General features: G+C 42.9%; 1 pseudogene; it reads left to right on the top strand.

The window, feature by feature from the left end:
* LOC115149796 (microspherule protein 1-like) lies at positions 1–24,351 on the top strand (annotated as a pseudogene).
* The last annotated feature ends 2,531 nt before the right edge of the window (positions 24,352–26,882 follow it).

The raw sequence follows: 26,882 nt of genomic DNA, 5'->3' as shown, positions 1-26,882 counted from the left end.
ATGAGGTGGCAAGGGTAAGTAGTGTCCAGCGTCTCCTGTCTGGAGGCGGTGAGAAAATTGGAAGGAACGAGTGGTGGGGAAGAAGCAATGGTAGTAGAGCCAACATGACCAGTAAAGGGTTCTCATCACCCGAGGGATAGTGAAATGCTACATGTTAAAAAGGTGGACTTTGTATTATTTATTGCAATGGTCATAAACTGTACATCACATTTCACAGCCGAGACGGTGCAAGAACTCCTGTCGGTGAATGTAGCCCTATCACAGGCCGATGAGCAAGGATGTATTTTGGAGTGGACTGTGATTGAAGAAGTGTGATGTTTTATTTATTTATGTTTAATTTAGTTCGCGTGTTTTATTTTGTATGCTGTCGTTTTCCCCATTTCCAGGCACGTTCTTTTTTTGTTTCTTATTGTTGGTAAAGTAGGGGTAAAGCTTTAAAAATGTAAGTGCATTGTGGGTAACGCAGTAAGTTATCTTCCGTTAGTTTACGCAATTGTTGTGCGGAGGAGATGTAGGGGAACTGTGATCCACGCTCGTTTTGCTCCATTAGCCCGTTATTTTATCATAATGACTACCTCACATGGTGTACAAGTTTAATAAATGTAAACTACTTCAGTGGAATTCCAGACTATCTCGTCATTAGCAGTGGATAAGATCCCCAAATGTGGAAATTACACCAGAGCATTCGTAAATTAGTCGGGACGACTACGGTCTGGAGGCGAGGAAGGAAAGATAACATTATTCAATACCCCGTCCAGTTAGTGCCAGTTATGCACCATTAACATTGGATGCCAACCGCCGTTAAACCCGATCGAAGAAGAATATATGTATAACATATTCGTATAGCAATTGTGTTATTCGAAGTTCAATATGTTTGGCTAGACTCTAGTTGGTTGATAAACGAGGTAAGTAGAGAATGAGCGAAGAGGCTGATTCGTTACTGTTATAACCAACGTTTGCTCGCTAACTTTAGCTCGCGAGTGATGTGAAATGTTCCTAGCTACATCCATCTAGGTTAGATAGCTGGCTTTCAAGACATATACATATTGTTCACATCAAGCTCGTTAATAGCTGCATAGTAGAGCTTATATTTATCACATTGAGCTAGCTAGCTATCCGCACATGCTTCCTATTTACCGCCCATCGCTAACTGATACCTTACTCTCTCGTCTCAGATTGCCACCTGATATACGTTGTCTGAGTGACACCTGCCGAATGTAGCAACGTTACTATTCGAAAGCCCTGGACTGTGACCAAGATCATGGACAAAGGTATACACATCTCTTGGTTGTCTGTCAACCTCTTGTTGTAAGTTGTTGCCATATATGTTGTCATCATAATCCATAGACTCCATCATTATCCCTCGACTGGGATAAAAGACATCAAAAGAACAGCAACACAGGCTTTCGTTGGGGGTGGCGGTGTTGTGCCCAAACGCAGGAGCTCTTCAAGGTTAGACTGTTACTCACTTGTGTCAATGTAACAGTATAGCTTCCGTCCCTCGCCTCGCCCCAACCTGGGCTCGAACCAGGGACCCTCTGCGCACATCAAAAACTGACACCCCACGAAGAATCGTTACCCATCGCGCCACAAAAGCCGCGGCCCTTGCAGCGCAAGGGGAACAACTACTTAAGGTCGCAGAGCGAGTGACGTCACCGATTGAAACGCTATTAGCGCGCACCACCGCTAACTAGCTAGCCATTTCACCGGTTACATCAAATCAGATGTTATTTGTTACATTTGCCAAATACAACAGGTGTAGACCTTACAGTGAAATGCTTACTTACAAGCCCTTAACCAACAATGCAGTTTTAAGAAAATACCCCCAAAAATTAAGAAATCAAAGTAACAAATAATTAAAGAGCAGCAGGGGGGATACCGGTACAGAGTCAATGTGCAGGGGCACCGGTTAGTTGAGGTTGAGGAAATATGTACATGTAGGTAGAGTTATTAAAGTGGCTATGCATAGATAATAACAACAGCGAGTAGCAGCGGTATAAAAGAGAGGGAGGGGGGGCAATGCAAATAGTCTGGGTAGCCATTTTATTAGATGTTCAGGAGTCTTATGGCTTGGGGGTAGAAGCTGTTTGGACCTAGACTTGGTGCTCCAGGAAACCGCTTGCTGTGCGGTAGCAGAGAGAACAGTCTATGTCCAGCTTAATGTTATAGCTTACTCTGAAAGCACCTTTTCCAGCTTCAATCTTTCCACTAGTTTTAAACTGAAAGATGAACATGACACCTTGTACAGTTCAGTGACTCAAATGAACTGCCTACACATCTGACCACTGGACCGCATTTGTTCTGCATCACCTACCTACTGAATTTGTAGTAGGCCTGGCGAAAAGATACAATGCCTTGCATAAGTATTCACCCCCTTGGCGTTTCTCCTATTTTGTTGCATTACAACCTGTAATTTAAATAGATTTTTATTTGGATTTCATGTAATGGACATACACAAAATAGTCCAAATTGGTGAAGTGAAATAAAAAAATTAACTTGTGGTGTGTACATATATATTCGTTCCCTTTGCTATGAAGCCCCTAAATAAGATCTGGTGCAACCAGTAACCTTCAGAAGTCACATAATTAGTTAGATTGCACACAGGTGAACTTTATTTAAGTGTCACATGATCTCAGTATATATATATATCTGTTCTGAAAGGCCCCAGAGTCTGCAACACCACTAAGCAAGGAGCACCACCTAGCAAGCGGCACTATGAAGACCAAGGAGCTCTCCAAACAGGTCAGAGACAAAGATGTGGAGAAGTACAGATAAGAGTTAGGTTATAAAAAAATATCGGAAACTTTGAAAATCCCACGGCGCACCATTAAATCCATTATTAAAAAAATAGAAAGAATATGGCACCACAACAAACCTGCCAAGAGTGCTGCCCACCAAAACTCACGAACCAGGCAAGGAAGGCATTAATCAGAGAGGCAACAAAGAGACCAAAGATAACCCTGAAGGAGCTGCAAAGCTCCCCAGCAGAGATTGGAGTATGTCCATAGGACCACTTTAAGCCGTACACTCCACAGATTTGGGCATTACGGAAGAGTGGCCAGAAAAAAATAAGCAAACATGTTTGGTGTTCGCCAAAAGGCATGTGGGATACTCCCCAAACATATGGAAGAAGGTACTCTGGTCAGATGAGACTAAAATGTAGGTTTTTGGGCATCAAGGAAAATGCTATGTGGTGCAAACCCCGAGAATACCATCCCTACAGTGAAGCGTGGTGGCAGCATCATGCTGTAAGGAGGTTTTTCATCGGCAGGGACTGGGAAACTGGTCAGAGTTGAAGGAATGATGGATGGCTCTAAATACAGGGAAATTCTTGAGGGAAACCTGTTTCAATCTTCCAGAGATTTGAGACTGGGGCAGAGGTTCACCTTCTAGCAGGACAATGACCTTAAGCATACTGCTAAAGCAACACTTGAGTGGTTTAAGGGGAAACATTTAAATGTCTTGGAATGGCCTAGTCAAAGCCCAGACCTCAATCCAATTGAGAATCTTTTTTTATTTAACTAGGCAAGTCAGTTAAGAACAAATTCTTATTTTCAATGACAGCCTAGGAAGAGTGGGTTAACTGCCTTGTTCAGGGGCAGAACGACAGATTTGTACCTTGTCAGCTCAGCAATTTGAACTTGCAACCTTTCAATTACTAGCCCAATGCTCTAACCACTAGGCTACCCTGCCACCCCAGAATCTGTGATATGACTTATTATTTGTTGTTTGTTTCACGATGAAAAAAAATAATATTTTGCATCTTCAAAGTGGTAAATCTTGTGTAAATCAAATGTACAAACCCCCCAAAAATCTATTTTAATTCCAGGTTGTAAGGCAACAAAATAGGAAAAATGCCAACGGTATACTTTCGCAAGCCACTGTAGCTCAGGGTTGCTGTCTGTTGCCGCTCTGGTGGCTATATGATATCTAACCTGTTCCTCTCTTACTCCCAGGTCAATTAAGAGGAAGAAGTTTGATGATGAGCTGGTGGAGAGCAGCCTGGCCAAGTCATCTAGCAGGGCGAAGGGTCCACCTGTCATCGAGCCAATCCGCTGCTCTGGGAGCGAACCCTCATTCAATGAGAAGAAGAAGGTGGAGGGAAGGAATTGAATCCAAAGAGAGGGTGGTGTTATTGTGGGTAGCTCATACGAGAAACGTAGAGGGAGATACCGTTAGTTGTTCAATTTGCTCTATTCTGCTTTTTATATGGTCAGGTCTTTCTTTGCTTCTAGACTCTTGATCATCACCCTATTAAATGGCATGTAAGGGTGATACCTAATAAGGGTGTCTGAAAGATGACAAAATGCCTACTAGTGTAAATGCTGAATGAGGCGAAGGAGATGCCTCATTGGTTCCATTCCTCCATGCCCCCTTATGTTAGGTGTCCAAGTCCAGCACGACCCTCATACTGCCCCTCACCATGATGATCAGCCCCCCATCCATTGCCAAGAGGGTGAAGAAGAGTAAGCAGCCCCTCCAGATCACCAAAGACCTGGGACGCTGGAAACCCTCCGACGACCTGCTGCTCATCAATGCTGTGCTACAGGTAACAGACCTAAATATAATTTAAGATACACTATTGAAATAAACTGAACAAAAATATAAATGCAAAATGGAAAGTGTTGGTTTCATGAGCTGAAATAATAAAAAAATCCCAGACATTTTCCATACACACAAAAACTGTATTTCTCTCAACTTTTGTGCACAAATTTGTTTACATCTCTGTTGGTGAGCATTTCTCCTTTTCCAAGATAATCCATCCACCTGACAGGTGTGGCATATCAAGAAGCTGATTAAACAACATGATCATTACACAGGTGCACATTGTGCTGGGGACAATAAAAGGCCACTTGAAAATGTGCAGTTTTGTCACACAACACAATGCCACAGATATATCAAGTTTTCAGGGAGCGTGCAATTGGCATGCTGACTGCAGGAATGTTCACCAGAGCTGTTGCCAAAGAATTGAATGTTCATTTATTTACCATAAACTGCTTCCGTTGTTTTTGAGAATTTGGCAGTACGTATCCAACCAGCCTCACAACTGCAAACCAAGTGTCACCACGCCAGCCCAGGACCTCCACATCTGACTTCTTCACCTGCGGAATCATCTGGGGGGGGCCTCCGAGGCCCACCCATGGCTGCACCCCTGCCCAGTTGGGTGAAATCCGTAGATTAAGGCCTGATTTATTTATTTCACTTGCCTTATTTACTTATGAACTGTAACTTGGTAAAAACGTTAAAATTGTTGCATGTTGCGTTTTATATTTTTGTTCAGTATATAACTGAATTATCAGTGCTATAAATCATTGGAATTTTGCAGATAGTGTACTGTGTAAACATTGACCTTGATTAATGTAAATTGTGAACTCTCAATGTGTATCCAGATGATTTTTCTATGGATGTAAACTCAGCAAAAAAAGAAACGTCTTCTCACTGTCAACTGCGTTTATTTTCAGCAAACTTAACATGTGTAAATATTTGTAGGAACATAACAAGATTCAACAACTGAGACATAAACTGAACAAGTTACACAGACATGTGACTAACAGAAATGGAATAATGTGTCCCTGAACAAAGGGGGGGTCAAAATCAAAAGTAACAGTCAGTATCTGGTGTGGCCGTCAGCTGCATTAAGTACTGCAGTGCATCTCCTCATGGACTGCACCAGATTTGCCAGTTCTTGCTGTGAGATGTTACCCCACTCTTCCACTAAGGCACCTGCAAGTTCCCAGACATTTCTGGGGGGGAATGGCCCTAGCCCTCACCCTCCGATCCAACAGGTTTGAGACATGTTCAATGGGATTGAGATCTGGGCTCTTTGCTGGCCATGGCAGAACACTTACATTCCTGTCTTGCAGGAAATCACGCACAGAACGAGCAGTATGGCTGGTGGCATTGTCATGCTGGAGGGTTATGTCAGGATGAGCCTGCAGGAAGGGTACCACATGAGGGAGGAGGATGTCTTCCCTGTAATGCACAGCATTGAGATTGCCTGCAATGACAACAAGCTCAGTCCGATGATGCTGTTACACACTGTCCCAGACCATGACGGACCCTCCACCTCCAAATCGATCCCGCTCTAGAGTACAGGCCTCGGTGTAACGCTCATTCCTTCGACGATAAACACGAATCCGACCATCACCCCTGGTGAGACAAAACCGCGACTCGTCAGTGAAGAGCACTTTTTACCAGTCCTGTCTGGTCCAGTGACGGTGGGTTTGTGCCCATAGGCAACGTTGTTGCCGGTGATGTCTGGTGAGGACCTGCCTTACAACAGGCCTACAAGCCCTCAGTCCAGCCTCTCTCAGCCTATTGCGGACAGTCTGAGCACTGATGGAGGGATTGTGCGTTGCTGGTGTAACTCGGGCAGTTGTTGTTGCCTTCCTGTACCTGTCCCGGAGGTGTGATGTTCGGATGTACCAATCCTGTGCAGGTGTTACATGTGGTCTGCCACTGCGAGGACGATCAGCTGTCCGTCCTGTCTCCCTGTAGCGCTGTCTTAGGCGTGTCACAGTACGGACATTGCAATTTATTGCCCTGGCCACATCTGCAGTCCTCATGCCTCCTTGCAGCGTGCCTAAGGCACGTTCACGCAGATGAGCAGGGACCCTGGGCATCTTTCTTTTGGTGTTTTTCAGAGTCAGTAGAAAGGCCTCTTTAGTGTCCTAAGTTTTCATAACTGTGAACTTAATTGCCTAAGGTCTGTAAGCTGTTAGTGTCTTAACGACCGTTCCACAGGTGCATGTTCATTAATTGTTTATGGTCCGTTGAAGAAGGAAAGGGCAACGGTGTTTAAACCCTTTACAATGAAGAGCCGTGAAGTTATTTGGATTTTTACAAATTGTCTTTGAAAGACAGGGTCCTGAAAGGGACGTTTATTTTTTTTGCTGAGTTTATATTATGGTAATGCACTGAAACTGTAAGTGGCTGCAACTGACTGTGTGTGTGGGTGCTATTAGATGACAGATCTGACCTCTGTTCATCTGGGGGTGAAGTTCAGCTGTCGTTTCACCCTGCGGGAGATCCAGGAGCGCTGGTACGCACTGCTCTACGACCCCGTCATTTCCAAGTAAGAACTTCACCACAACCCACATACCCTTGGCCTGTGTTGTAATACTCAGACTTGACTCGGACTCAAGTCACGATTTTCATGACTCGACTCGGACTCGACCAGTGGTGACTCGGACTTGGGCCAGGACTCGACTAGTTGTGACTGTTGTCAGAAAGTCTCACTTTTGCATAATTCAACTTACCAACAATAACTGCAAATGGTAGCTGTATTATCAAATCCAAAATGTATTTACAAAAAATGTGAATCAAATGTTATTTGTCACAAGATTCGTAAACAACAGGTGTAGACTAACATTGAAACGCTTACTTTTCCAACAATGCAGGGTTAAAGATGAAATAAACTCACCAAAAAAAGAAACGTCCTCTCACTGTCAACTGCGTTTATTTTCAGTAAACTTAACATGTGTAAATATTTGTAGGAACATAACAAGATTCAACAACTTAGACATAAACTGAACAAGTTCCACAGACATGTGACTAACAGAAATGGAATAATGTGTCCCTGAACAAAGGAGGGGTCAAAATCAAAAGTAACAGTCAGTACAGTGAGGGGGAAAAAGTATTTGATCCCCTGCTGATTTTGTACGTTTGCCCACTGACAATGAAATGATCAGTCTAGAATTTTAATGGTAGGTTTATTTGAACAGTGAGAGACAGAATAACAACAACAAAAATCCAGAAAAACGCATGTCAAAAATGTTATAAATTGATTTGCATTTTAATGAGGGAAATAAGTATTTGACCCCCTCTCAATCAGAAAGATTTCTGGCTCCCAGGTGTCTTTTATACAGGTAACGAGCTGAGATTAGGAGCACACTCTTAAAGGGAGTACTCCTAATCTCAGTTTGTTACCTGTATAAAAGACACCTGTCCACAGAAGCAATCAATCAATCAGATTCCAAACTCTCCACCATGGCCAAGACCAAAGAGCTCTCCAAGGATGTCAGGGACAAGATTGTAGACCTACACAAGGCTGGAATGGGCTACAAGACCATCGACAAGCAGCTTGGTGAGAAGGTGACAACCGTTGGTGCGATTATTCGCAAATGGAAGAAACACAAAATAACTGTTAATTTCCCTCGGCCTGGGGCTCCATGCAAGATCTCACCTCGTGGAGTTGCAATGATCATGAGAACGGTGAGGAATCAGCCCAGAACTACTCTGGAGGATCTTGTCAATAATCTCAAGGCAGCTGGGACCATAGTCACCAAGAAAACAATTGGTAACACACTACGCCGTGAAGGACTGAAATCCTGCAGCGCCCACAAGGTCCCCCTGCTCAAGAAAGCGCATATACATGCCCGTCTGAAGTTTGCCAATGAACATCTGAATGATTCAGAGGACAACTGGGTGAAAGTGTTGTGGTCAGATGAGTCATGTTTTGCAGAGGGTCAAATACTTATTTCCCTCATTAAAATGCAAATCAATGTATAACATTTTTGACATGCGTTTTTCTGGATTTATTTGTTATTCTGTCTCTCACTGGTCAAATAAACCTACCATTACAATTCTAGACTGATAATTTCTTTGTCAGTGGGCAAACGTACAAATCAGCAGGGGATCAAATACTTTTTTCCCCTCACTGTATCTGGTGTGGCCACCAGCTGCATTAAGTACTGCAGTGCGTCTCCTCATAGACTGCACCAGATTTGCCCGTTCTTGCTGTGAGATGTTACCCCACTCTTCCACCAAGGCAGCTGCAAGTTCCCGGACATTTCTGGGGGGGAATGGCCCTAGCCCTCACCCTCTGATCCAACAGGTTTGAGACATGCTCAATGGGATTGAGATCTGGGCTCTTTGCTGGCCATGGCAGAACACTTACATTCCTGTCTTGCAGGAAATCACGCACAGAATGAGCAGTATGGCTGGTGGCATTGTCATGCTGGAGGGTTATGTCAGGATGAGCCTGCAGGAAGGGGACCACATGAGGAGGATGTCTTCCCTGTAGCGCATTGCATTGAGATTGCCTGCAATGACACCAAGCTCAGTCCGATGATGCTGTGACACACCGCCCCAGACCATGACGGACCCTCCACCTCCAAAATCGATCCCGCTCCAGAGTACAGGCCTCGATGTAACGCTCATTCCTTCGACGATAAACGCGAATCCGACCATCACCCCTGGTGAGACAAAACCGTGACTCATCAGTGAAGAGCACATTTTGTCAGTCCTGTCTGGTCCAGCGACGGTGGGTTTGTGCCCATAGGTGACGTTGTTGCCGGTGATGTCTGGTGAGGACCTGCCTTACAACAGGCCTACAAGCCCTCAGTCCAGCCTCTCTCAGCCTATTGCGGACAGTCTGAGCACTGATGGAGGGATTGTGCGTTGCTGGTGTAACTTGGGCAGTTGTTGTTGCCTTCCTGTACCGCAGGTGTGATGTTCGGATGTACCAATCCTGTGCAGGTGTTGTTACACGTGGTCTGCCACTGCGATGACGACCAGCTTTCCGTCCTGTCTCCCTGTAGCGCTGTCTTAGGCGTGTCACAGTACGGACATTGCAATTTATTGCCCTGGCCACATCCGCAGTCCTCATGCCTCCTTGCAGCATGCCTAAGGCACGTTCACGCAGATGAGCAGGGACCCCGGGCATCTTTATTTTGGTGTTTTTCAGAGTCAGTAGAAAGGCCTCTTTAGTGTCCTAAGTTTTCATAACTGTGACCTTAATTGCCTACCGTTTATAAGCTGTTAGTGTCTTAACAACCGTTCCACAGGTGCATGTTCATTAATTGTTTATGGTTCATTGAACAAGCATGGGAAACAGTGTTTAAACCCTTTACATTGAAGATCTGTGAAATTAAGTTGTAAAAATCCAAATATCTTAAAGACAGGGTCCTGAAAAAGGGACGTTTCTTATTTTGCTGAGTGTGTGTGTGTATATGTATATGTATATGTATATATATATATATATATATATACTGCTCAAAAAAATAAAGGGAACACTTAAACAACACATCCTAGATCTGAATGAAATAAATAATCTTATTAAATACTTTTTTCTTTACATAGTTGAATGTGCTGACAACAAAATCACACAAAAATAATCAATGGAAATCCAATTTATCAACCCATGGTGGTCTGGATTTGGAGTCACACTCAAAATTAAAGTGGAAAACCACCCTACAGGCTGATCCAACTTTGATGAAATGTCCTTAAAACAAGTCAAAATGAGGCTCAGTAGTGTGTGTGGCCTCCACGTGCCTGTATGACCTCCCTACAATGCCTGGGCATGCTCCTGATGAGGTGGCGGATGGTCTCCTGAGGGATCTCCTCCCAGACCTGGACTAAAGCATCCGCCAACTCCTGGACAGTCTGTGGTGCAACGTGGCGTTGGTGGATGGAGCGAGACATGATGTCCCAGATGTGCTCAATTGGATTCAGGTCTGGGGAACGGGCGGGCCAGTCCATAGCATCAATGCCTTCCTCTTGCAGGAACTGCTGACACACTCCAGCCACATGAGGTCTAGCATTGTCTTGCATTAGGAGGAACCCAGGGCCAACCGCACCAGCATATGGTCTCACAAGGGGTCTGAGGATCTCATCTCGGTACCTAATGGCAGTCAGGCTACCTCTGGCAAGCACATGGAGGGCTGTGCGGCCCCCCAAAGAAATGCCACCCCACACCATGACTGACCCACCACCAAACCGGTCATGCTGGAGGATGTTGCAGGCAGCAGAACGTTCTCCACGGCGTCTCCAGACTCTGTCACGTCTGTCACATGTGCTCAGTGTGAACCTGCTTTCATCTGTGAAGAGCACAGGGCGCCAGTGGCGAATTTGCCAATCCTGGTGTTCTCTGGAAAATGCCAAACGTCCTGCACGGTGTTGGGCTGTAAGCACAATCCCCACCTGTGGACGTCGGGCCCTCATACCACCCTCATGGAGTCTGTTTCTGACCGTTTGAGCAGACACATGCACATTTGTGGCCTGCTGGAGGTCATTTTGCAGGGCTCTGGCAGTGCTTCTCCTGCTCCTCCTTGCACAAAGGCGGAGGTAGCGGTCCTGCTGCTGGGTTGTTGCCCTCCTACGGCCTCCTCCACGTCTCCTGATGTACTGGCCTGTCTCCTGGTAGCGCCTCCATGCTCTGGACACTACGCTGACAGACACAGCAAACGTTCTTGCCACAGCTCGCATTGATGTGCCATCCTGGATGAGCTGCACTACCTGAGCCACTTGTGTGGGTTGTAGACTCCGTCTCATGCTACCACTAGTGTGAAAGCACCGCCAGCATTCAAAAGTGACCAAAACATCAGCCAGGAAGCATAGGAACTGAGAAGTGGTTTGTGGTCCCCACCTGCAGAACCACTCCTTTATTGGGGGTGTCTTGCTAATTGCCTATAATTTCCACCTGTTGTCTATTCCATTTGCACAACAGCATGTGAAATTTATTATCAATCAGTGTTGCTTCCTAAGTGGACAGTTTGATTTCACAGAAGTGTGATTGACTTGGAGTTACATTGTGTTGTTTAAGTGTTCCCTTTATTTTTTTGAGCAGTATATATATATATATATATATATATATATATACTGTGTATATATGTATATATGTATATATATATATATATATATATATATATATATATATATATATATATATATAGTGACTAACAATAATGATTAAAAATAATGTGGCTATACGGTGCATTTGAAAGTATTCAGACCCCTTGACTTTTTCCACATTTTGTTATGTTACAGCCTTATTCTAAAATTGATTAGTTTCTTTCCTCATCAATCTACACACAATAACCCATAATGACAAAGCAAAAACATATTTTTTCCCCCCTCAAATTTATAATAAATGAAATATCACATTTTACAGAAGTAATTCAGACCCTTTACTCAGTACTTTGTTGAAGCATCATAGGCAGCGATTACAGGCTTGAGTCTTCTTGGGTATGACACTACTACAAATACACACCTGTATTTGGGGAGTTTCTCCCATTCTTTTCTGCAGATCCTCTCAAGCTCTGTCAGGTTGGAATGGGGAGCATCGCAGCACAGCTATTTTCAGGTCTCTCCAGAGATGTTCGATCGGGTTCAAATCCGGGCTCTGGTGGGGCCACTCAAGCACATTGAGGCTTGTCCTGAAGCCACTCCTGCGATGTCTTGGCTCTGTGCTTAGGGTCGTTGTCCTGTTGGAAGGTGAACCTTTGCCCCAGTCTGAGGTCCTGAGCGCTTTGGAACATGTTTTCATCAAGGATCTCTCTGTACTTTGCTCTGTTCATCTTTCCCTCGATCCTTACTAGTCTCCCAGTCCCTACCGCTGAAAAACATCCATACATCATGATGGTGCCACCACCATGCTTCACCGTAGGGATGGTGCCAGGTTTCCTCCAGACGTGACGCTTGCCATTCAGGCTAAATAGTTAAATCTGGTTTCTCATGGTCTGAGAGTCCTTTAGGTGGCTTTTGGCAAACTCCAAGCGGGCTGTCATGTGCCTTTTACTGAGGAGTGGTTTCCGTCTGGCCACTACCATAAAGGCATGATTTGGTGGAGTGCTGCAGAGATGTTTGTGCTTCTGGAAGGTGCTCCCATCTCCACAGAAGAGCTCTGTCAGAGTGACCATTGGGTTCTTGGTCACCTCCCTGACCAAGGCCCTTCTCCCCCGATTGCTCAGTTTGGCTGGGCAGCCAGCTCTAAGAACAGTCTTGGTGATTCCAAACCTCTTCTGTTTAAGAATGATGGAGGCCACTGTGTTCTTGGGGACCTTCAATGCTGCAGACATTTTTTTGGTACCCTTCCCCAGATCTGTGCCTTGACACAGATCTTGTCTCGGAGCTCTACAGACAATTCCTTTGACCTCATGGCTTGGTTTTTGCTCTGACATGCACTGTCAACTGTGGGACCTTGTATAGACCGGTGTGTGCCTTTCCTAATCATGTCCAATCAATTGAATTTACCAGAGTTGTAGAAACATCTCAAGGTTGATCAATGGAAACAGGATGCACCTGAAATCAATTTATAGTCTCATAGCAAAGGGTCTGAATGCTTTAAATCAGGTATTTATGTTGTTAATCCATTTGCAAAATGTTTTTCGTTTTGTCATTATGGCGTATTGTGCAGGGGTACGAGGTAATTGAGGTAGCTATGTACGTATAGTAGGGGTAAAGTGACTAGGCAACCAGATGGACAGTAGCAGCAGTGGTCCAGTGTGTGGGCATTGTCAGTGCAAGAGAGTTGGTGCAAAAAAGGGTCAATGCAGGTAGTCTGGGTAGCCATTTGATTCGCTATTTAGAAGTCATTGCTTGGGGTAGAATCTGTTCAGAGTCCTGTTGGTTCCAGACTTGGTTCAGGCCATGCAGTAGCAGAGAGAACAGTCTGAGTTGGGTGGTTGAAGTCTTAGATTTTTCTTTGGCCCTTCCCCTGACACCGCCTGGTATAGAGGTCCTGATTGGCAGGGAGCTCGGCCCCAGTGATGTACTAGGCCGTACTTGCCGCCCTCTATAGCGCTTTGCGGTCGGGTGCCTTGCAGTTGCTGTACCAAGCTGTGGTGCAGCTGTAAAACATTTTCATGATTTGAGGGCCCATGCCAAATCTTTTCAGGCTGCTGAGGGGGAAGAAGCATTGTCGTGCCCTCTTCACAACTGTGTGGGTGGGGGTGTATGGACCATGTTAATTCCTTAGTGATGTGGACACAGAGGAGCTCTCGACCCGCTCCACTACAGCCCCATCGATGTTGAGGGAAAGGTTGTTTTCCTTGCGCCACACTGCCAGGTCTGACCTCTGCCCTATAGGCTGCCTCATCATCGTCAGTGGTCAGTCATGTCGTCAGCAGACTTGATGGTGTTGGAGTTGTGTGTGGCAGTGCAGTCGTGGGTGAACGGGGATTACAGGAGGTGACTAAGCACACACCCCTGAGGGGTCCCTGTGTTGATGATCAGACTGGCGGAAGTGTTGTTGCCTACCCTCAACGCCTGGTGGCAGCACATCAGGAAGTCCAGATCCAGTTGCAGAGGGAGGTGTTCAGTCCCAGGGTCCTGAGCTTGATATTTAGTATTTGTTAGGATCCCCAATTAGCTGCTGCCGAGGCATCGGCTACTCTACCTGGGGTTCAAACAGGAAACAACACATTTGAAAATGCATAATATACATACATAGCACTAAATTTACACTACAATTTAGCCATTCAGCAGACGCTCCCATCCAGAACGACCCACAGCCAGTGCATTCATCTTAATATAGCCAGGCGAGACAATCACATATCACAGTCATATCCCAACAATTTATCACATACATAATACAATACAAAATGTATTAACATTTCTGTGTCTCTTCACAGTCCCCGTCGTGCCATAAGTTGTTCTTTTATCTTTTTTTTAACTAGTTTTATTGCTAGCTTGAGTTTCCTGGGGTGGCAGAGTTCCATTTAGTCATGGATTTATTTAATACTGTGTTTCCCAGCCTTTGTTCCGGACCTAAAGACTGTGAAGAGACCTCTGGTTGCATGTTGTGTGATACCGATGAGTGTTCGAAGTGTCAGAACTGTGTGCCAACTGCTTGAACAGACAGATAAGTACCTTCAACCCCTCACACAACAACTAATACCGATGCGGTCAATCTCTGTACTTTGAGCTAGGAGAGATTGACATGCATGCCGTTGACATTCACCCTGCGTGTACATCTAAGTGCAATACGTGCAATTTGCAATAAGTGCAATGGCAAGTGCAACGGCAAGTGCAATTTGTCTATGTTCTTCTTTGCTGCAACTGACCACACAACTGGACACTAGTCCAGGTGCAACCAAACTCGGCCTGTGGGACCTGTCTGGTTGACTGAGATGTTAAGAAAGCAGAGCAACGCCTTATCTTGGACAGACCTCTTCCCATTTTAGCAACCATTGAGTCAATATGTTTTGACCATGATACATTAGCTTGCTATCTAGGTTGACCCCCCCCCCCCCAGCAGTTTAGTCTCTTCAAATTTCTCAATAGTCACATTATGATGAGCTTGGAGGGGACTTTGTTGTTGAATGCTGAGCTCTAGTCAATGAACAGCATTCTTACATTGGAATTCCTTTTGTCCAGGTGGGTGAGATCAGTGTGGAGTGCAATAGAGATTGCGGTATGCGAATTACTGGGTCCAGTGTGTCTGGGATGATGGTGTTAATGTGAGCCATGACCAGCCTTTCAAAGCAATTCATGGCTAAAGATGTGAGTGCCACAGGGTGATAGTCATTTAGGCAGGTTACCTTGGTGTTCTTAGGCATGGGGTCTATGCTGGTCTGCTTGAAACAAGTTGGTATTACAGACTGGGTCAGGGATAGTGTCACAGGTGTAGCCGTGTTGAATAGACCAAATCGCAGCCGGGATATGAATGCTCATCTTTTAATTACTTTAGAATAAAGCATACACGGGAAACCAATAAACATGAACGACTAGACAGTTTCACAGGCTATGTACTTACATACAGCAGTGCGAAATAAAACAACCCACAAAAACCAGGTGACAAACACACTCCTAATATATGACTCCCAATAAGGAACAACGATAACCAGCTGTCCCTGATCGGGAGCCACACAGACCAACATAGAAACAGAAATACTAGACAAACACATACCCAGTACTTCTGCCACGTCCTGACCACAATACTAAACAACTACTCCCTCTGCTGGTCAGGACGTGACAGATAGGTTCAAAATGTCAGTGAAGAAACTAGCCAGCTGTTCAGTGCATGCTCTGAGTATGCGTCCTGGTATTCCGTCTGGCCCTGCTGCCTTGCAAATGTTAACCTGTTTAACCCTTTGACACGTACCAACACACGGTGTGATCATTCTACAGTGGTCCCTGTAGCGTATGCTCAAACCTGTGGGATTAGAACGCTTTTTAGAACAACCAGTTACAATTGTTGCAACAGTCAGCGTTTGAGTGTTCAGACATTCACAAAAGTAACGACAGCATTACATAATCATCCAAACCGGAAAATGTAGGCTACATTAGTCTTAGCGCTAACTGAGGAAAGAGTGACCTAACACAAGCGGTCATATTTATCTAACTCTGGGCTGACAGAAACCATAATATGATTTAGCTAATAGCAATTACTATTTACAATTCTTCACATCACAGGTGAGCTCACCATTGAACAAAATAATTGAGTAAATCACTTTCTAAAAAGCTAAAGTAATCCGATGATGTGGTGTTTGTGCCCGCCGCCATGTTTTTTATTTTTTTTTCACATCAAACAGGTTAGAAGAGGAGACGATGAGTTTGGTCTGTTTGCAGTATGCAAGTTGAAGGGGGTGTGTCATCTACCATCATTCACTTCCGGAAGTTTACTTGAAAGATGAGTGAACCATCCCTTCACCTCATTTTGTTATAACATCTTAGGTCTGAGAGACGTTTACGTGACACCCAGAATGCATTGTACGATGTCAACAAACATGACGCCACACCTAGCTTGCAAATATCTTAGCATTAGCTCATCATACTCAGTACAACCTTCAAAAAATGATTTTACACACATCATGTGTGTCCATTACATTCAAAGCAAGATTCGAAATGCATGATTTGTCACCATGTGAATAAAACAGTATAGACCTTATGCTCCATACATGCATGCTACAGTAGAAATGATATATAGAAAATAAGGCATTTACTTTGGTAGGAAAGCACACATGTCCAAAGTTATTATTTGAAAGGAAAACAATAATGAAGGCATTGTGGGCGCCAGCCGGAAAATGTGCCAGGGGGAATAGGTTCATGCAAGGCCTGTTCTGACTGGAGATGTGCAGATCTCTGCATACTTGATCTTGGGAAACACTGGGGAAGTGCTTTGGCTCTCGGTGGAGAGAGAAGTTTGTCCGGCTCAGTAAAGCCTCAAACATAAATTGTCCGTAACAGTGAAATGGGCTACTTCTACAGTGCATTCGGAAAGTATTCAAACCCCTGCACTTTTTCCACATTTTGTCACGTTACAGCCTTATTCTAAAATGTATTAAATGTGTGCCTTTCCAAATCATGTCCAATCAATTGTATTTACCACAAGTAGACTCCAAGTTGTAGAAACAGCTCAAGGATGATCAATGGAAACAGGATGTACCTGAGCTCAATTTCGAGTCTCATAGCAAAGGGTCTGAATACATATGTAAATAAGGTATCTCTTATTATTTTTTTATAAATTTGGAAACATTTCTAAAAACTTGAGGAAATAAAACAATTGAATCCATTTTAGAATAAGGCTGTAACAAAATGTGGAAAAAGTGAAGGGGTCTGAATATTTCCCGAATGTACTGTATGTGAATTAATGAGGAGGCGTAACACACCTCAATACAAACTGTTGTAATAATTTGAAAATGACAAGTTGAAACCGCATTGAATTCAGGCTGTAACACAACAATGTGGAATAAGTCAAGGGGTATGAATTATTTCTGAAGGCACTGTACATATGGTCACTGTGGGGACAACTTCGTTGATGCACTTATTAATGAATCCGGTGACTGATTTGGTAAACTCCTCAATGTTATCGGATGAATTTTGGAACATATTCCAGTACGTGCTAGCGAAATAGTCCTGTAGCTTAGCATCTGCTTCATCGGGCCACTTCCTTATGGAGTAGAGGTCGACCGATTAATCGGAATGGCTGATTTAATTAGGGCCGATTTCAAGTTTTCATAATAATCGATAATCAGCATTTTTGGACACTGATCATGGCCGATTACATTGCACTCCACGAGGAGACTGCGTGGCAGGCTGACTACCTGTTACGCGAGTGCAGCAAGAAGACAAGGTAAGTTGCTAGCTAGCATTAAACGTATCTTATAAAAAACAATAAATCTTAACATAATCACTAGTTAACTACACATGGTTGATGGTATTACTAGTTTATCTAGCTTGTCCTGTGTTGCATATAATCGATGCGGTGCCTGTTAATTTATCATTGAATCACAGCCTACTTCGTCAAATGGGTGATTTAACAAGCGCATTTGCGAAAAAAGCACTGCCATTGCACCAATGTGTACCAAACCATGAACATCAACGCCTTTCTTAAAATCAATACACAAGTATATGGTCTGTTTGCGGTTGCGTTCTGTGCAACAGAGTCAGGGTATATGCAGCAGTTTGGGCTGCCTGGCTTGTTGCGAACTGTGTGACGACTATTTCTTCCTAACAAAGACAGCCAACTTCGCCAAACGGGGGATGATTTAACAAAAGCGCATTTGCGAAAAAAGCACAATCATGGCACGAATGTACCTAACCATAAACATCAATGCCTTTCTTAAAATCAATACACAGAAGTATATTTTTTTAAACCTGCATATTTAGTTAAAAGAAATTCATGTTAGCAGACAATATTAAACTAGGGAAATTGTGTCACTTCTCTTGCGTTCATTGCACGCAGAGTCAGGGTATATGCAACAGTTTGGGCCGCCTGGCTCGTTGCGAACTAATTTGCTAGAATTTTACATAATTATGACATAACATTTAAGGTTGTGCAATGTAACAGCGATATTTAGACTAACGGGATGCCACCCGTTAGATAAAATACGGAACGGTTCCGTATTTCACTGAAAGAATAAACGTTTTGTTTTTGAAATGATAGTTTCCGGATTTGACCATATTAATGACCTAAGGCTCGTATTTCTTTGTGTTATTATATTATAATTAAGTCTATGATTTGATAGGTTGGCATGGCAGGCGATGCGACAGCTTCATCCGGAGGCCATTGCGGCGATCCAGAGCAAAGCGCTCTTCAGTCAGGCTGAGGAGGTTCTGCTGGCTAAGATTCTTTCAGTGAGTGAGTCTTGGGTTTCTATGGTGATTTGAAATATGGAGTCACATGAGGGGAAGAAGGCCCAGATCTTGCTCTTGAAATATGGAGTGAGTCAGCTCCTACACAAAGCAACGCCCAAATATAGACTTGTGTAAAGGCTTGATGCTCTCCATTACATCTCAACCTTTAAATCATACACACAGTTCAGAGATGGTTAAATAAACACCATAAGCCAGAACCATATACAGTCCACACCATATGCATACTGAAGCTAAACATATTTAAATTTGGTTTTATTCCAGTTTTATTTTGAATTTGAGTACAGAATGTTACCTTTTTATTTGAGGGTATTTTCATACCTACTGTACTGTTTAGAAATAAAAGCACATGTATAGATGTTTCTGAACACATTACTCCAGTCATCATTCACCATTCAGTTATTGGTGACTAACCCAAAACAAACTGCAAATGCGTCCAACGAGTTTGTAGTGCCCCAAGCTTGATGTAGTCATTGTGTGCAAGGAATCTGGTACCAAATACTAAACATTTGACTAGTTTAATACACAATAGGTGAATTTGTCCAAATACTTACGATTTCTTAAAATGACAGGGACTAGATGCATGAAGTGCTTTCATTTCTAAATGGTTAAACAGATATGTATTTGCTTATGACCTTGCCTACACCTACCGACTAGTGTTTTTTAAATTATATTAGCAAAAATATATTTTATTTGGAATGGCCTATTTATTTAATGAATATGAATTCGGAGGGCAGAAATTAAATATTTAATTATTAGACGTCACTAAAGGCTTCAGTTATACTTGAATCCGGACTAGTTCTCCAGCAGATTAGTAAGAATGTCTCACCCCATGTTCAAGAATGGCCTTTTTCCCTTTTTTCAGATTACAACCTCTCACTTTCGGTTATTTGAAAATGAAATCATCTCCAAATATTGCTATTTCTAAAACAAGCCATAGTAAGTTGGTTGCAATTTCCGTTTTAATCCACCAGAAAATACAACAAATATGATGGTTAAACTCAAATATATTAATTAATAAAACAATATAAAAAATACAAGGTATAAACTTTGTAAATTAGATGAGTAGGACTGGTGGAGTTAAGTCACACATGCAGCTAACAAAAACATATGTAAATGTCTGCTCTACTCAAAATTACAACCAACTAATTGCAGCATTACAGCAAAAATGGAAGAGGCAAGTGGAAGGGGCAGAAAGTAAGGAACTTGTCTGTCGGCCCTGCGTGAAAGACCAAAATTGTCTAAAGAAAATTGTGATATAAAAAAAAGAATACCCGTTTCATTTAAGAACCAAAAAAATTGACAGCTGTGCCATATAGATTGCAAAATAGTTGGGTAGATATTTTCGATGTACCGATTCCATGGCACATGGTTTATGAAACGATACACAAAATCAATAATATATTTTTTAATATTCAATCAAAGTTGACTCTCTAATGTAATTGTCTTGAAACACACGGCCAAGGCAACAAAGGAGTAGCTCAAGAAGAAGCACATTAAGGTCCTGGAGTGGCTAGCCAGTCTCTAGACCTTAATCCCATAGAAAATCTGTGGAGGGAGCTGAAGGTTCGAGTTCCCAAACGTCAGCCTCTAAACCTTAATGACTTGGAGAAGATCTGCAAAGAGGAGTGGGACAAAATCCCTCCTGAGATGTGTGCAAACCTGGTGGACAACTACAAGAAACGTCTGACCTCTGTGATTGCCAACAAGGGTTTTGCCACCAAGTACTAAGTCATGTTTTGCAGAGGGGTCAAATACTTATTTCCCTCATTAAAATGCAAATCAATTTATAACATTTTTGACATGTGATTTCAGGATTTTTTTTGTTGTTATTCTGTCTCTCACTGTTCAAATAAACCTACCATTAAAATTATAGACTGATCATTTCTTTGTCAGTGGGCAAACGTACAAAATCAGCAGGGGATGAAATACTTTTTTCCCTCACTGTATATGGTTCTGTCATAAACTAAGTTTAATGAGGCTGGAAAAATCATTGTGGTGAATCCAAGTGGTGAAATATTTATTTTGCTGCATATATTTACGTGTGTGTGATTGATAGCACTGTATTTGTGTCAGTTTGAAGAAGTGAGTGTGCATTTGTTTAAATAAGGTGTGTGTGTTTTCTTTTTGTTTTTTTTCTTCTTCTGATGAGCAGAGCAGTCAGCCCAAGCTGGAGGTGTTCCAGGAGCTGCTTAGTAAGCACCCTAGTGTGTTCTATCCCTCCCGCACTCCCAAGAGCCTGTTGGTGCACTGGCAGCTACTCAAACAGTACTACCTGCTGGAGGACCAGAGTGGTGAGAGAAACTCAACTCGGCTTATTTGTTCATTACACATTTTACATGTTTCCCTGAGGTTAAATTCAGAGCTCCTCCCGTGTCCGTCATTTTAATCAGTGTCTCTGTCTCGTTACCCAGGGAGAGCAGGGATGAGGTGCTGGAGCATGGTGGGTTACTCAACCATAGAACCTTGCATATAAATAACACATTACTAACAAATAAAAAGGAGTCTAAGAAGGTGCTTCATTGACCAAATTCAGAGCAACTGAATGCATGTTAATGGTTTATTGGAGTAGAAATTCTTTGCGTCATCTCTCCTGCCCTTCCTCATTGTCTCCTCACTCTCAGAGCTGATGATCTCTGACCGCCATCAGAAGAGAGATAAGACAGCTGGAACAGGAGCTACCACGCTGGCAGGTCCTGGTGGACAGCATCACAGGTGAGCAATACAGTGCATTCGGAAAGTATTCAGACCCCTTAACCTTTTCCACATTTTGTTATGTTACAGCCTTATTCTAAAATGGATTAAATTGTTGGTTATGATGCTACAAGCTTGGCACAGCTGTATTTGAGGAGTTTCTCCCATTTATCTGCAGATCCTCTCAAGTGCTGTCAGGTTGGATTGGGTGCGTTGCTGCCCAGCTATTTTCAGGTCTCCATAGAGATGTTAGATCGGGTTCATTCTGGGCTTTGGATGGGCCACTCAAGAACATTCAGAGACTTGTTGCGAAGCCACTCCTCCAGACAGACAGCTTCTAACACGCTAAAGCTCAGTGGGGGAACTGACCGTACCACAGGCACTGTGTGTATGGTGCCCTGAAACTAAAGACCCCTCTGTTGTCTTGTTGCGCCGCAAAACAGCTAATTCTGTTCAGTGGAGATGGAAAAAATAAAATAGGCATTAATCTGTGTGCAGCGCTTAAAGAACATTGTGGCCAGTTGGGTTAAAAAGTTTAAACGTAACAATGTTTGTCATTATTTTCAGAAATAGCTAATCGGCCCCACCCATTGCAAGTCAAAATGTGATTGGTTCATTTCACTGTCATTCTAAAATTCGGCTCTAATACAGTTGTATGGCTGAGGCCTTCTTCTGAAGGCCTTCTTCTGAACCACCAAAGAAAATCCTGATTGGATATTTTTTTCTCTTCAGCATTAATCTTTCTCTTTACAACACAAACACAACATTTTTATTAAATTGGAGACCCATTTTGACAGTGTGGTCCACAGACATGTTGGCTCTGTAGGCGAACTGCAGGGGGTCAATGAGGGCATCTGTGATGGTTTTGAGGTGGGATAGGATAAGGATCTCGAATAGGATAGGGGGGATTTATAGCCTAGTATCAGTCTAATTGAGGTGTAGACAATAGAACTTGTTAACGCGGCTGCATTAACTTCTAACATGGCTGCATGGGATTTGTCAGATTGTAAAGTCGGGTGATTTCGTTGCGTCCAATAGCCTTTCGCGGACACTGCCAACGCAAGGAGCCGCTTGTGGATTTGACAATCGCTATGCGGGTGTCGGCTACTGCGGATCTGATAGAATCTAGCCCTTTATGTTGTTTTGTTCCCAGGGATGAACTCTCCAGACTTTGACAACCAGACACTGGCAGCGCTGAGAGGCCGGATGGTTCGCTACCTTATGAGGTCACGAGAGGTGAGCAGCTAATTTCAGATTTGCCAGTTAACTGAATTTACATTACAGACTGTCCAAGACCAAATTATATTAGCACCATAGTAAGATGACTGTGGAGCAGGTTAATTATACGGAAATGTATGCTTAGAAAATATGAAAATATATGCACACTTGACTGTAACTTGCTTTGGTCTGCTAAATGTCCTATATTTTATGAAGCTGATCTGACTGTTCCTCTAGATCACCCTGGGCAGAGCCACCAAGGACAAGCAGATTGATGTAGATCTGTCTCTGGAAGGGCCTGCCTGGAAGATCTCCAGGAAACAAGGTGACTCACTACATCACGTGCAGCACCATGACATAGGTCCTCATTTAACACTGGTTGTGTCTGAAATGGCACCCTATGGGGTGGCGCTATGGGCCCTGGTCAAAAATGGTGCACTATGTAAAGAATAGGATGCCATTTCAGACACAACTCCTATCTGCATGATCTGGGTCTGAAGCTGAACAACCAGTATTATCTGGACTCTACAGGGCAGTGCTTGCCTTGTCCTCACGTCACCTTAGTGAAATTATACCCTGTTCAAATGTGACTGTTTTCTGCTAAACTTCTATCATGAGGTAATATTATCAGGACTTGATCTAGTTTGTCATTGTGTGTTTATAACTGGTTCATAATTCTATGTCCATAATGTACAGGGATCGTTAAACTGAAGAACAACGGGGACTTCTTCATAGCCAATGAAGGCCGCAGGCCCATCTACATAGACGGCAGACCAGTCTTGTCTGGCTACAAGTGGAAACTCAACAACAACTCTGTGGTGGAGGTGTGTGGATGGTTCTGGACAACTTAAATGGCAGGGAATATGATTGAGAAATCTGTTAAAAGTGGCAAAGGGTATATTTCATAAACAACAACAGCCACCTCTTATAATACATGAACCTCACAACAAGTAATTTGTCTCTCCAGATTGCCGGTCTTCGTTTTGTATTCCTGATCAACCAGGAGCTGATCTCACTCATCAAGGCAGAAGCAGCTAAGATGAACCAGCAGTGAGAGAGTGAGAGCTGTGCTGCCTCAGTGGAGCAGAGGCCAAGGGACATGCCTTTGTCTACTGCCCAGCCAGCTCCTACATACAGAGCAACATACGGTGGCCTCCAGTGGACACACTGTACACCACCAGGAGCCTAGTAGATGAGGTCCACATGAGGGAGCACAGACTTGAATGAAAGGAACCCAGAACCCCTTTGGTCATGGTTATACAGTGGAGTAAGAGCAGGACACCCACACACTGAGAATGGTTGTGATATTTGGTAACCTTTCCACTGCTGGGCATTTTAAGGTGAATCCCATCTCAAAGACCCTCAATTATACTTTCATAACTACAGGACCATAACACCAGTTTAGTCTTGTTTAAATTGGCATTCATATCATGAGGTTCCACAGTGCATATAACACAATTAATTGGTTTTAATTCTGTTTCCTTTTTTCCCCCCATACAGATTGGTTTAGGTTGAGCTGGTACATGCAAAGATGCATTTAGGACCAGGATAGGGAATCACTTGGAAAGGGATATTGTGTATGTATGTACAGTTGAAGTCGGAAGTTTAAATGCACCTTAGCCAAATACATTTAAATTCAGTTTTTCACAATTCCTGACATTTAATCCTAGTAAAAATTCCCTGTTTTAGGTCAGTTAGGATCACCACTTTATTTTAAGAATGTGAAATGTCAGAATAATAGTAGAGGAAATTATTTATTTCAGCTTTTATTTTTCATCACATTCCCAGTGGGTCAAAAGTTTACATACACTCAATTACTATTTGGTAGCATTGCCTTTAAATTGTTTAACTTGGGTCAAACGTTTCAGGTAGCCTTCCACAAGCTTCCCACAATAAGTTGGGTGACTTTTGGCCCATTCCTCCTGACAGAGCTGGTGTAACTGAGTCAGGTTTGTAGGCCTCCTTGCTCGCACACACTTTTTCAGTTCTGCCCACAAATTTTCTATAGGATTGAGGTCAGGACTTTGTGATGGCCACTCCAATACCTTGACTTTGTTGTCCTTAAGCCATTTTGCCACAACTTTGGAAGTATGTTTGGGGTCATTGTCCATTTGCGACCAAGCTTTAACTTCCTGACTGATGTCTTGAGATGTTGCTTCAATATCTACACATCATTTTCTTCCCTCATGATGCTATCTTTTTTGCGAAGTGCACCAGTCCCTCCTGCAGCAAAGCACCCCCACAACATGATGCTGCCACCCCGTGCTTCACGGTTGGGATGGTGTTCTTCGGCTTGCAAGCCACCCCCTTTTTCCTCCAAACATAACGATGGTCATTATGGCCAAACAGTTCTATTTTTGTTTCATCAGACCAGAGGACATTTCTCCAAAAAGTATGATCTTTGTCCCCATGTGCAGTTGCAAACCGTAGTCTGGCTTTTTTATGATGGTTTTGGAGCAGTGGCTTCTTCCTTGCTGAGCGGCCTTTCAGGTTATGCCGATATAGGACTTGTTTTACTGTGCATATAGATACTTTTGTACCTGTTTTCTCCAGCATCTTCACAAGGTCCTTTTGCTGTTGTTCTGGGATTGATTTGCGCTTTTCGCACCAAAGTGCGTTCATCTCTAGGAGACAGAACGCGTCTTCTTCTTAAGCGGTATGACGGCTGCGTGGTCCCATGGTGTTTATACTTGCGTACTATTGTTTGTACAGATGAACGTGGTACTTTCAGGTGTTTGGAAATTGCTCTCAAGGATGAACCAGACTTGTGGAGGTCTTTTTTTTCTGAGGTCTTGGCTGATTTATTTTGATTTTCCCATGATGTCAAGCAAAGAGGCACTGAGTTTAAAGGAAGGCCTTGAAATACATCCACTGGTGGACCTTCAATTGACTCAAATTATGTAAATTAGCCTATCAGAAGCTTCTAAAGCCATGACATCATTTTCTGGAATTTTCCAAGCTGTTTAAAGGCACAGTCAACTTAGTGTATGTAAACTTCTGACCCACTGGAATTGTGGTACAGTGAATTATAAGTGAAATAATCTTTCTGTAAACAATTGTTGGAAAAATTACTTGTCATGCACAAAGTAATGTCCTAACCGACTTGCCAAAACTATAGTTTGTTAACAAGAAATGTGTGGAGTGGTTGAAAAACGAGTTTTAATGACTCCAATCTAAGTGTATGTAAACTTCCCGACTTCAACTGTATGTATCGATATTAGTGCTACTTAAGCCAAAGCCATGTAAATGTGACAGTTTCTTAGATTTTTGTATGAAAGTTTGGATTAAACTTTGTCATTAGTTGTATGTCCTTCCTTTGGGGAGCCATTTCTATAGTGTCGTCATAATAGCATGTAAATGTAGGGGTTTTGTTCTACCACAAGGTAACGCTGTTGGATAATTAAATCGGTTTAAAATGGCAGATTGTTTTTTGTTGTAACTCTTCACACATTATTACAGACTGTATTTGATGTTATTCATATCTGAGAGTTGAGCGGTCAATGAAAAATATAAATTCTACTCCATAATTTGGCTGATAAATGTAACCGGAACCTCGGAGTCCCATGAGCAGGTGTAGAGCTTGTCAGACTACAGTATAGTACTATTTTCTTCGCAACATAGTAGAAAGTTGATAGTTAATTTCCAAAATCGGAGACACCACAGTCTCCGTTTTAATATGCTGCAATATTAAAGAATATCAGATCGGTGGATATGCAGATTTTTTAGAAGTGAAATACTGTCTATTGAAAAATACGATATTAATCTGTTAAAACGCTCACTTGTAGTAGCAGTTAATACATGAATAAATAGTGGTATGACTTAGCATAAAATCAGAGGGTTTATTTATCTCCTCATTGTGGAATTTTCTGTTAAACTTAAATCAAACATGTTCTGTGTTATCCTGGGTGCCAATCTGTAGTGATGGGCATTCTGGGTCTTTTCGGTGAGCCGGATCATTTTTGCTCCGTTCACCTGTCGAAGATCTGTCTAAATACAGATCTTCGTTTAGAAATCTCTCCCCACTATTTGTTGTTCATACAGTGAGGATTTACCATCTTCAGATAATGTAAAACAAAGTGATTTCTGATCAAATGTGGATGTTGGATATTTAAATTGATCAGCAGCATCAGGAATTGGAATAACAAAATAAG

Source organism: Salmo trutta, chromosome 16 (genome assembly GCF_901001165.1).
Source record: "Salmo trutta chromosome 16, fSalTru1.1, whole genome shotgun sequence".
Taxonomy (NCBI): Eukaryota; Metazoa; Chordata; class Actinopteri; order Salmoniformes; family Salmonidae; genus Salmo; species Salmo trutta.
This window is presented reverse-complemented; position numbering and strand designations above follow the sequence as displayed.